Raw genomic sequence first — 12,306 nt, 5'->3', positions numbered from 1 at the left:
TGGCCATATATGCCAACAGCCCAGAAATTTAAATCCTAAATCTCACTTCTATTAATGCAAAGTCAGAAACGTATGAGTCTCCTTCATATGGTCCTACATATTAATGTCGAATGATGTAACTACTGTGGTATTTCTAGAAGCCGAACACAAGTTTCTTGCACCAACTTTAAATATTTTAATAATATGTAGGGTGTTAAGCCCCATTTTTTTTTAATATCATTTATGTTCAATAAATTGTGTATCTATACTTCTTTCAAGAAAATAGAAAATATGGTTAAATTTTAGATTATGCTTTATTATATTTTTTTAAAAATAATTGTTTTTTAAAGAAAAGATTTCTAAATTAACAGATTCGAAATTTCACGTTCCAAAGTTCTTTCAAGCCAAATAATTAAGTAAATTCAGTTATATAATGATCTATCTGAAGCTTTGGCCTTTATAAGTCTTCATAACATCGTGAAATTTAGTTTTAGTTCTACTTTGTAATTTGTGCAGCGAGGAAGAACATCGACCGCCCACATAATCTGTGTAAGCAAGAAGGAAACCTTCTGCTCATCCTGACCCTGATTATATGTAGTGCAGGACTCAAATAGAATCTCCTTTCTCTGGAACCTTTAACCTTGGCCTAACTATTAAGAACGTTAGAGATCCTCCTGTCATTAAGCACCATTGATTATAAGTCACCCGTGCTACGAACTTCTTTTTTTACTGAGTTTTCCGTTTTAAAAGGAATGCCACATTGCTGTGCATGACGTAACGTTTATATAAAGGTTTGAAGAACTTCTGAAAGCACTTGTGCGCATTTGAGAGACAAAATTAATGAAAGGAAAAGGAAAGAGGATATTTCTTTGTATGTGCCATTTGCAACTCAACTTTTAAGACACCTTTCACAAAGCAGTTATTCAACTTTCTCATGCCAAATGAATTAATACGATTTTATGTATGTGTGCCGTTTATAGCGCAATTGTTATGGCACTTATCACAAAGCAGTTATTCAACTCGGTTAAGTCAGATAAATTAACACGACTTTATTCCTTAATATTTCATAGATTATGTACTATTACCGAAGTTTTACTGATAAAAAAGTTAATGTGAACTCTTAATCCCAACGTGCATTGTAATTTGAAAGAAATGAATTGAAACTTCTAAGTAGGAATCAATTACGCAATTTCTACTGTATTTCTTACCCTCTTTTATTAGCTTATTCGTAAATGTGTGTTATTGTTCTTTGGCAATAATTTCCGAAATAATGTTGAGATATATATTATAATTATTGATTTTCTTTGAATCTTTTAAGAATTCCTAAAATGATTACAGTAAAAGCATACCAGAATGGTCATAGAGATATCTGTAGACCAGATATTGGCACTACATTCATTTTGCTCTCTTGAGGGTCTCCATCGCCCTCATTTCGATACATGAACATAAGTAGAAATGAAAGGTTGCAAATAACATTCGAAGGTAACTGAACTGGTTTAAGTCGTTGAGAGCATCGATAATATATGAGAGTGAGCTTTATGGAGTTGATTGAGAGTAAATGTTGGTCAAGATGAGGGTATGAACAATATTTGAGAGTAACGATGTGTATACGGGAGATGAGCTGGGATGAGTGTGAGTGACGGTGATAGCATCGATAATAATTGAGGTTGACAGCATCAATAATATTTGAAAGTGATTGAAGGTAAGGATGTTAAGGTAAGGGTGAGTGAGTAGGGAAAATGCATATATCTGCTACAGACATAATGTCATTATGATGGCCTTACATGGCTTTGGAACCAACCAGAATCGAACTACGGCTATACTTTACATATTTCATAATGTTGGCAACTTTTTCAACTCGAAACGAAAACCTAACTGTATACTCCTTAGAAAATAATTGATTGAAATAACATTGCTAATTTCTAGTACGTGTTTGTAAGGACTTACGACCTGTATTTGTCAAACGCAGAGACTTCAACACGCCCATACATCCTCTGAGTGAACTTTTCGCAAGACAGAAGAATAACATTTTAAAAATGTATACAGTTTGTACTATCACGTAAGATGAAAAAGAACTTACAAAATCAGTGGATGCCATAGATACTTATTGCAATCAATTTAATTTTCTTTCCCGGAATAAATATATTATTATGTCATCCTTTATATTTACTTCTTTTCCAGGTTTGTCAGGCGAAATCAATTAACCACTCTTCCCTCAGCGGACCTGGCTCTAGGGATTGTACGATAATCGATTGACTTCCGAGGTATTGACCATTGAGTTGCCTTGTACGTACCAGTTTTACGAATGTAAACTTATCATGGATAACAATATAGCGATTATACTGGCTTAAAGTAATAGACGAACCCAATGCAACTCAATAATATGTTACTCTTCACTATATTGTATTACGAATATACGATATATATATTCGAAATTGGAGGGATGGCCAATTTCGGAGTTTTTACTTTCCGGAATCCGAAAAATAAAATCGAAAAAATCCGGAAAGTAAAATTTCCAATTCTGGAAAATAAATTTTCCAGAATCTGGATAATTTTGACCATCCTAATTATATATATATATATATATATATATATATATATATATATATATATATATATATATATATATATATATATAGGTGTGTGTGTGTGTTCAGTATCAAGGAAAAATATGAATAATCAATTTGGCAGGAAATATACAATATACAGCATGTTTCAAAACAACACCGACAACGTTTGGGAGGTGACTCCTGACACCAAGAAAAGACAAAAAGAATAGACCAACCTGGGTGCACAAATGCTTCCTTTCCGCAGCCTTCCATAATAGGCTGCCGAACATATGAAAACATGAACTTTTAAAGTCCATAGCTCACGGGACCTCCCGTAGTCGGGTCGAGACTTCACTTAGGAACTAATATGTGTCCTACCCAAATATTCATGTTTCAGAATTCTGTGGTACTTCCGCAACAATTTTTATAAAAGTTATTGCGAAAGCACTACAGGATTATGAAACATGGATATTTGAAATAATAAACACTTCTGACCAGAGTATATACACTTGTTTATTAAAAACTAAATTCCAGTGTAACAGTTTCAACAACGTAACGTTGTCTTCATCAGACACCAACTGAAAGAGATATCTTAGAGCGCAGTTATATATACTAAAAGTGAAAGTCCTTGTGTGCATGGGAAGCCATCTGGGTCGGACTTCCCCGGAAGGTGACGCCCGGGGAAGTCCGACCCAGATGGCTTCCCATGCACACAAGGACTTTCACTTTTAGTATATATAACTGCGCTCTAAGATATCTCTTTCAGTTGGTGTCTGATGAAGACAACGTTACGTTGTTGAAACTGTTACACTGGAATTTAGTTTTTAATAAACAAGTGTATATACTCTGGTCAGAAGTGTTTATTATTTCTTTAGTGAGCTCCAGAGTCGTGATGGATAGAGTTGCATGGATATTTGGGTAGGGCACATATTAGTTCCTAAGTGAAGTCTTGACCCGAATAGCTAGATCCCATAGTTTTGGAGCTATGGTCCTTTAAAGTTCAATTTTTCATGTTTTCGGCGCCTTATAGATCCGAAAGTAACTATTTGTGCACCCTAGTTGGTCTATACTTTTCGTTTTATCTTGGTGTCAGGAATCACTTCCCAAACGTTGTCAGTGTTGTTTCGGAACACCCTGTATAAAATCATTCGTTTGTTGACTACACTCTTAGTTACATACAGCAAACATACCGATTACTGAATGCGGTAAAAATCATCAAATTACAAATAATATATGACAGTCAGTATTATCAATTATTTAATACGTCCTCAAACTAGTTCTGTATTTAGGTCTAAGATAAATTCGAAGCTGTTCTCGTGGATGAAATGGCTAATTGTAGCATGAACTGTCATCCTTAACTACGTAGCATGTTATGAGTCTTAGCTTAAGAAATATGAACAATTAACGAATGTAAACGAATTTAGAAGAATTTGTGAAATGAGAATTTCATAAGAAATGCCACACACCCTCAGATAAAACACACGACGCAATGTTACTAACCACAAACTCACATGATCTGTGATCGAAACAGAAACTTCTTGCACGATAGATGAGAACTTTATCACTAAGCCACCACACTTATAATTGAATCGATCATTATTAAAAGAGGATATGTGTAATATATTTCAAATAAATTATTTTCTCTTTTAAACATGAACTTTTACTATTATAGAATATTATTATTTTAGTGTATGCTACGCAAGCCAACATACAATACTATAGCGTAAAAAACTGAATTCCGCTTCTCACTGTGCAACTACAGAACACTTCCAAACAACACGAAATCAACACTGAAACTGAAGATAGAACATCTATAACTTCTAGTGTAATCAAAGAATAAGATTAAAGGTAGAACATGTTCCTTAGCCTATGAATTCACATTAAAAATCATTATTCGCGATATTGTACTGTTTTTGCTCTATTTGGATAAATATTGAAATCCGAAATGGTAGTTAATGTCTATTAGTTCCGATTACAGTGGATGATAAACATGTTCTTGTAGTACTGAATCCAAATTAAGTAATTGTTTATCGCTAGATATTATCATTTTGCACTATGGCGATCTATTTTGAAACCGGAAATCAACGATTTCTATTACTTCCTCTTTCAATGGACAGATAAAAGTGGATTTTAAAATTAACCCTTTGCGATCCAGATGTAATTTTCCGATGCGCGTTCTGTAATACCAGGTTTTCATTTGCTGTTAAGAGATTGTCATCGCCTTATATAGGGCATAGTTATTGTGCAAGCACAAGAATAACACTCACATTACTGATAAAAAATTATTTGCACTGTGGAACATTTGAAATGAAAAAGAAAAATGTTGATGTTCTGAAGGGAGTTTATGCTGCTCCAGGGTGGCAACACTGACCGGAGATAAAAGACATTGTTTTTCCTTTTTGCCGATTTTAAAATACAATATGAAAGTTGTCAATTGTTTATCGTCAAAACAGGCACATGTGTTGTAATTGAAGATATGTGTTGCCTATTGTTTATCGTTAAAACAAATGCATGGCTCCCTTAGACCTGTTATCTACTAGAGACAAAACACATTTTTCATTCTTTTCTTTCAGTAAGACGCTGTTACCTAAGGAGGACTAACTCGTGACTTGTATTCACTAAAAGATTTCATCATCTCCAGGATTAATGCGACCCTTAACAAAGAATACATTTTCATGACATCCTCATGGAGTCACTGATACTTGGCATCCATTAACGGAAGAGGTAATTCTTGAGACGTTGGATCCATTTCAGAAACACATGTCTTGCCACTTTTACTCTATGGAGAGCAATATATTGAAACTGTAAGTAGTAATAAACTTTTACAACTCCCCGTTTAATAGAGAGGTTTGGTTGAAACTGACAAATTTTTAAAATGCTAATTTAATTAAATTTTATTCTCGCTCATTACTCGCTCATTACATGTTCTATTACGTATGATATTGAAATCAGAAATGGTTCATATCTACCTCTCCAATTTGGAATTAAGGGTTAATGAAAGAAAAAAAAACTATTGTTGGCACGCTAAACAATTTCAAAATAAATCTCCTGTCGTAGTTTCCTTCCATTTGTACTCCATAGAGACCAATATTGAACCTAGGAGTAGTAGTAAATTACTAGCACTTACGATAAAGATAATATAAGATAATAATACACTGAGCAAGGCTACGTGATATATGTAACAAAACACACAATCACGTAACAGTTTCAACACAAGAACTGTGTCTTCATCAGACTTCCACTTCTTCTCTGATAAAGACACGGAGAGGAAGTCTGATGAAGACACAGTTATTGTATCGAAACTGTTACGTGATTATGTGTCTTGTTACATATATCACGTAACCTTGCTCAGTGTATCATTATGTTTAGTAAAATAAATGGAAACTAGGCCTGATAGAATAGATTTTTTATAGATAATATAAGTAAAAGGATGTAGACAAAGATTGTATCTTTTGTACAGACGGTGAGTTGATCCCACAGAATGCTTGTTTGCTATCTTTTATCTTTTACTGTCGCCACTTTTACTCTAAGACAATCAAACATAAAACCAGAATGGGCCGCGGTGGCTCAGTGGTAGAGCATTCACCTCTGGTACATGGAGGTCCTTGGTTTGACCCCAGTTGGCGTGAAGTGAATTTTTGTGGTGGACAAAAACCGTGTGGTGGGTCTTTCATTTCTCATCATCACGGTCTTCTTTAGGCTAGCCGACATAACCGTGGGACTTAAAGCTTGAAGATTTTAAAACCAGAATTCGTTAATTTCTATCTTTTCAGATTTGAAGAGAGAGTTAATGGAATAGGTTAAACTTATTCTTGAGCTGCTGAATAGATTCAATAATAATAATAATAATAATAATAATAATAATAATAATAATAATAATAATGCCTCTCTCATTCTGTTACCAATTTTGTTCAATTTCGATCAATATTAAAATCAGAAATGATTATTACCACTACTTCCGATTTGAATAGATGGTTAACTAAAAACGATGTTTGGGATTCAGAATCCATTCCAAGGAACCGCTTTACGATACCTTAAACGATTTTTGTTCAGATACCTGTCGACACACAGACGGATTATAGCCGTTCTATAGGATTCCCAACACTTATGGATAGCATAGTTTGTAAATTTGAAAGCAATCAAAACTGCAAATGGTTACACTCATGTACATTTATGGAACCTGAATCTCTGATTAAACCCGAGAACACTATCCATTGATCATCGACGAAGCCACTCTAGTAAGAAGTACTATCTTATGATAGTACGAGGACGGTTCAATTAGTCCTTAGGAAAAGTTAAAAAAAAAAACATTTCGGAGAGATTAAACAAATCAACATAACCTCCTTTTGGCTCGATACGTTTTTCCTAGCGTTTTTTAAAACTTTGTAAACCATCCAAAAAGTAGGATTTCGGAAGATCCTCAAAATAGGTATCTGCTTGGGTGATGATCTCCTGGTTCGACGTGAATCGTTTTCCGCCGAGCTAGTTTTTCAAGTTTGGAAATAAAAAAAAAAGTTCCTAGGGGACAAATCTGGTGAGTTCGTAAGATGATAAAATAATTCGAATTTTAATTCTTTAATTTTCGCAATCGAAGATGGGAAAGAATTTTTCTTTGCCAAGTGGAGAGTTTTTTTTCTTGATTTCTCCTCTCAACCAGTGCAATAACGACGCACAATACTCTCCATTTATAGTTTGTCCTTTCTCCAAGTAATCAATATAGATGATTTCGTGTGCATCCTAAAAGAATTGTGACCATCATGTTGTCGGCCGCTTTCACCGTCTTCGCTTTCTTCGGAGCTCGATCGCCTTTAAGAACACACTGCTTCGACTGTACCTTTGTTTCTGGAGCGCAATAATGAATCCATGTCTCATCCACTGTTATGTATCGATGCAGAAACTCGTCAGGATTCCGGCGAAACAGCACCAAACCACCCTCCGAATCGAACACACGATTGCGTTTATTCTCCACTGAGAGCAAACGCGGCATCCACTTTGCCGAGATTTTTTCAAACTCAGTTTTACGTGCAAAATTGAAAACATTGAATCTCGTGATATGCCTGTGACCTCAACTATTTTACGCACTTTGATTCATAGATCACTCGAAACATATCGTGAATTTTGTCAATCATTTCGGAGGAATTTACTTCCGCTGAACGTCCTGAACGATGTTCATCATTAGCGGATGTATGGCCACATTTACACTTATTTACCCAGTTATAAACACTTCCAAACGCAGGAGCATATATGCTATTAACTTAATCCATCTCAGCTTTGATCTCTTTCGGGGTTAAACCTTTTAAATAGAAGTGTTTTAATAACCAGAAGAAACTCCTTTCTTTCCATTTTTCTAAATAAACAAAAGTTTGTTTCTTCAATCGGATATGACAATGAAACCATATGACGTATATAGCTGGGGGCTGACTAAAAGGTAACCTTTTTCGATTCTACGAGTGTCATCTTTCGGATTTTCTAAGAACTTATCGAATGACTCTCGTAGTAAAAATATTCCCTGAAATATATTACCCAAACCAGAGACAATGAATGAATCGCCTTATGATACATTTAAATACTTCTAATAGATGTACTAATAGAGGTAACAACCTGCGCTATTGCTTGCCTTCCTGCAACGACTACCTATTTCGAATCTGCTTAAAGTTAGTTCTAATTTTTAAAGTAACTGTATGCTTTTTAAGTTACTTATTTACGTATTTACATTTAGAATTGTTTTAAGAATAGATGTATCGCTGTGGTCATTCAGGTAGTAGACAAGTACATCTTTTAATTACTGTTCTATACAAATCTTTTATACGTACTGCATACTTTTGTTGTAAAATCTTAAATTTCGTAGTAAATATTATTTTTTCCTATTGACGTACTGATAGGTACTTGACTTAGTATCTTTTTTTTTATTTTTCACCCTTTTTTAAAAGTAACTTGAACGCAATATACTTAAGGTACACAATATATACACATGCTTAAGAATAGCCAAACTTGAACTTAGTATTAAGTTAAGAGCCATACTTTTTAATTAATAAAATTAAAACCTTTGTTAATTTCTGAATGTTAAGATGCTATTTCTCTGAGTTTTCCTAACATGAATACTGAAAGTTTCAACTAAAGTTTACTCAAGGAACGTTCAGTACCTCATGTAAACAAATACACGTGGTGATTGTTTGATTTTATTGGTTAGAGAGCCTTAGAACACCCATGCGGCAGAAGAAAATAGTCCTTGCGTATAAGGCTCATTACCAGGATTCCTTAGAAATAGACAACAGAAACAACACTTTATATAAGAACTAAATTGAATTAATGCAATAAAAGAGAATACGCATGCATTGAAAGTGGTTTTGATCCAACTTTAGCGCGAATCAGAGTTAACAATATGGCCACATGCGGGGAATAAGTAAAACATCGACAGGGTACAAGCACGTGTTTCTCGAAAGAAGTGCTGACCGATAGCCAATCATCCGATGACTGGCGGAGTAACACAATTATGGAATGTTTACATCAGGATCAGAAGGTTCGTTGAATGAGCTTTAGTAGCTCCGTTAAAAAAAAAGTGAATATCAACTAAATGTTTTATTTCCTCAACAATTGTTTGAATTTTTATTTTTGATGGGTTTCGCATACTTTAAAAATATTGACAATTTATATTGATCTTTGCTATTCTTATTAATAATTACTACACACAAAACCAAGTTTTGTTTATAGAGGCACTTCTATCCACGTAATACATCACTTAGGGTAGTTGACAATTGACAGTGATGACTGCTAATGAATCTATAATCTTTCAGTCCTGAATATGCTCCTGTTTTGTCGATTTATACTTGTATTCTCTTTGATATCCCCAAAATTGTGTGAGGAGTTGTGACATCACTTGAGTTTCTAGCAGTATAAAGAAAGAGTTCAATGTCCCAGTGATCTCAATACAAACAATGTAAAAAGTTCTTCCTGTTTCCGATCTTATCTTGTGTAAACTGTTTATAACATACATTTCCATGTTAGTTTTAAGAACCAGTAGTCAATTGGTCTTAACACTTTAAGTGCTACTCTGATACTTTGAACAAATCTATATGCCGAGGGTATCCAAGTTGATATCCCTCAAAGGATATAGAGACGCCAAGGGGATCAATTTGGATACCTTCTTGTGTTTAACGACTGCTTTGATCATATTCAAATTGCAAACTCGTTATTTTAAAGCATAGCTGCATGGCAATTAAGAAAGAATTTACAACTATAAGTAGGATATCCAATTGGCACTTTTGTCTGAAGATTATAGTACTTTTTCGTAATGTATGAGGAGATTCTAACGCTCTTTTCAGACAAGTTATTATTTACTATACAACTAGTGAATAATAAGAACCAAAATTTGAAAAGACCTTTTCTCTGTACGTCGTAGCACAGATGAACTGTTTCTAGCGCACAACCAAATCTTACACTTATGTCTTTTAAGATGCAATTAGCTCATTAATTATGTCTAACCGATAGGATGCTGCAGGCTGTGAACGTCACATTATCTGTGTTATAAGATGATTTGCATATCTAAATTTTTCGTGAAATTATGAATAATATTTTAGTTTAATTAGGTATTTGCATATAAAGAATTTTTAGATTTAGTTAATTACCAGCGGGTGCAGATAACTTTTATTAATATTTCTATGTATATTTATGGTTTATTGTGTTATGTATATGAATAGTAACAAACAACAAGGCAGGACTTAAGCGAGAAGCAATGAGAATTTGATATTAATTAATATGAACGTATAAGAAGATAGCGAATTTTGTATTTGATATGCTAGTTTGCATGGATAGAGGCAGAGAAAGCTTCCCAGAGAGAAAAAAAAAAAAACTCAAAGAAAGCAGGTGTACTCAACGGAGCGTTGGACACCCAAGTTGAGTAGATTTTTGAAATCAATATATCCATCTGAATAAGGATAGAGAAACTATGAGATTCAGATTTCGCTTAAGTGTATTGCTAGTTGAATTTCTTAGTGTTGTTATAGGGAGTAGCATACACTAGCTCCGCCGAGACACAATTCCTGCGATGACAATGCTTGAAAAACCATATAATTTTTAGCAAGTCTATGAGAGAAACCTGCATACAAAGAGGTGCTATTTTTTTTAAACACGCCCCTTTTTAGCATCTAGGACTCTCGAAGCGTCGTTTTGCCAACGGAACTTTCTCAAAGACAGGGATGTTGACTATTTTAAAATTCTTAACGAGTCCACTTGATCGAGAGGGGAAGCTGTCTAGAACGTTGTTTGTATTGGTTCCATGACATCCGCTAGATGTCTCTGTAAAAATATAGTTATCGTCTGCACCGCTGATATGATTTGAATGATAATATGTGTTATGTTATGTAAATAAACTTTCTGGGTGTTCCCGTAGTATTAGACATATGTAGTTCGATATATATTTTGTTTTGTCTAATTGGCTTGTACTAAAACCAGTTTAGGCCTAGTTTGTGGTTATGGAAGGTATGCAGGGAGACTAACACATACCTCAGTTTTTTTTTTTTTTAAATCTAGCAGAGAATGCAATACTGCTGCAAAGGAGAAGCAAACTTCCAATCAGTTCTACTAGGTTTATTATAATGTGTCAGGCTACTTCAGCCTTATTTAAAGTCATTTTTATTTGTTTATATCTAGCACAACTCATTTAATTTGTTTTATTAACGTAATTAAGTAATTCAAAACTACAATCCTCAATGCATCTATTTCTATAATTCACCATGTTCAATGTCACTTGTTCAAACATTTCTTGGTGTCGCCGATAGTTGAGCTGTCAAGGTGTTGAAGTAAGCATGTCAAGTGACATAGTTTGAACAATGTTGGTGTTTAAATTAATATTTTGTGTAAATACAACATAGTGTGTGTGTGTGTCAGATATTAAACTGAAGCTTAATGATTAAGCAATTTAACACACACAGTGACATACAACGATGCCATTGAAGTGACAGACAAAGTGGAAAAGAACATAAACAAGTGTGTTTTTTTAAGTTAATGAGGTTCACTGGAAATTCGCAGGTGAGGGAGGCTCCTGCACCCCTATTCTAGTGGAGCGGGCTACTTTGGTTTGGCCCAACACAGCAGTTGAAAGAAACAATGAAACTGCAAAAGAATAAAACAGTACGCGGGACAACCAGAGAGTTAGTAGTTGTTAAATCGCGAGACAGTGCAGATCAAAGCACTGCAAGTCGTTATCGGTTGACCGTCAGCTAGTTTGAACTCTGACCATTCAGTGCGTGAGTTACACACTAATATTCTGTGCGTGTGTGCAGTAGCATGGGAAATCATAATTAGTTTACATCAGTATTTCTTCGTTTTTCTCCGGACTAACATTCTGGTAGAATGGGAGAGTAGGAGATACCGATTGTATATATATTTAAAGTGTGTTTTCACAAAAGTGAGATGAGACAAAGTCGACGTATAGCACCATTTACTAGTGAGAAGAGACAAACCTTTACATCATATTTCGTAAAGTGCTTCGCACCGGTATAAACTTTGCGACATGTATACGTCACACGATATATCCATTGGTCACGCTACTGACAGTGAAATAGAATGCGAGTAACATTATTTGTGAAGAAAACGCATTGCCGTGTTGTGTAGGAAGTCACAATGCTATCATATAGTATAGCTTAAGTAAAACGCATTACACACAAGAACTGAGTTATTTTTGCTTGTGTGAAGTAGGTGGTCTTGTGCAGAGAACGACATGAGAACTTTCGTAAAACAACAAATCTATTTTATCGTTGTATAACACCAAGGACTACCC

General features: G+C 34.6%; 1 protein-coding gene and 1 long non-coding RNA gene across 5 annotated transcripts in view; one reads left to right on the top strand and one right to left on the bottom strand.

Moving 5' to 3' along the window:
• Positions 1-12,306, top strand: part of LOC145693501 (uncharacterized) — a 113,085-nt gene that overhangs the window by 4,576 nt on the left and 96,203 nt on the right. Inside the window, exon 2 of the long non-coding RNA XR_014132797.1 lies at positions 5,102-5,332. This is a non-coding gene — a long non-coding RNA (uncharacterized LOC145693501). The remainder of the gene's footprint in view (positions 1-5,101; positions 5,333-12,306) is intronic.
• The window catches only part of LOC145693481 (RYamide receptor-like), a 338,943-nt gene that overhangs the window by 295,652 nt on the left and 30,985 nt on the right, over positions 1-12,306 (bottom strand). The gene's annotated exons all lie outside the window — the stretch shown is intronic.

This window comes from Thermobia domestica, chromosome 1, assembly GCF_964235325.1.
Source record: "Thermobia domestica chromosome 1, izTheDome1.hap1.1, whole genome shotgun sequence".
NCBI lineage: Eukaryota > Metazoa > Arthropoda > Insecta > Zygentoma > Lepismatidae > Thermobia > Thermobia domestica.
Note: the sequence above shows the minus strand (reverse complement) of the source record. Positions and strands in the feature narration are given on the sequence as shown.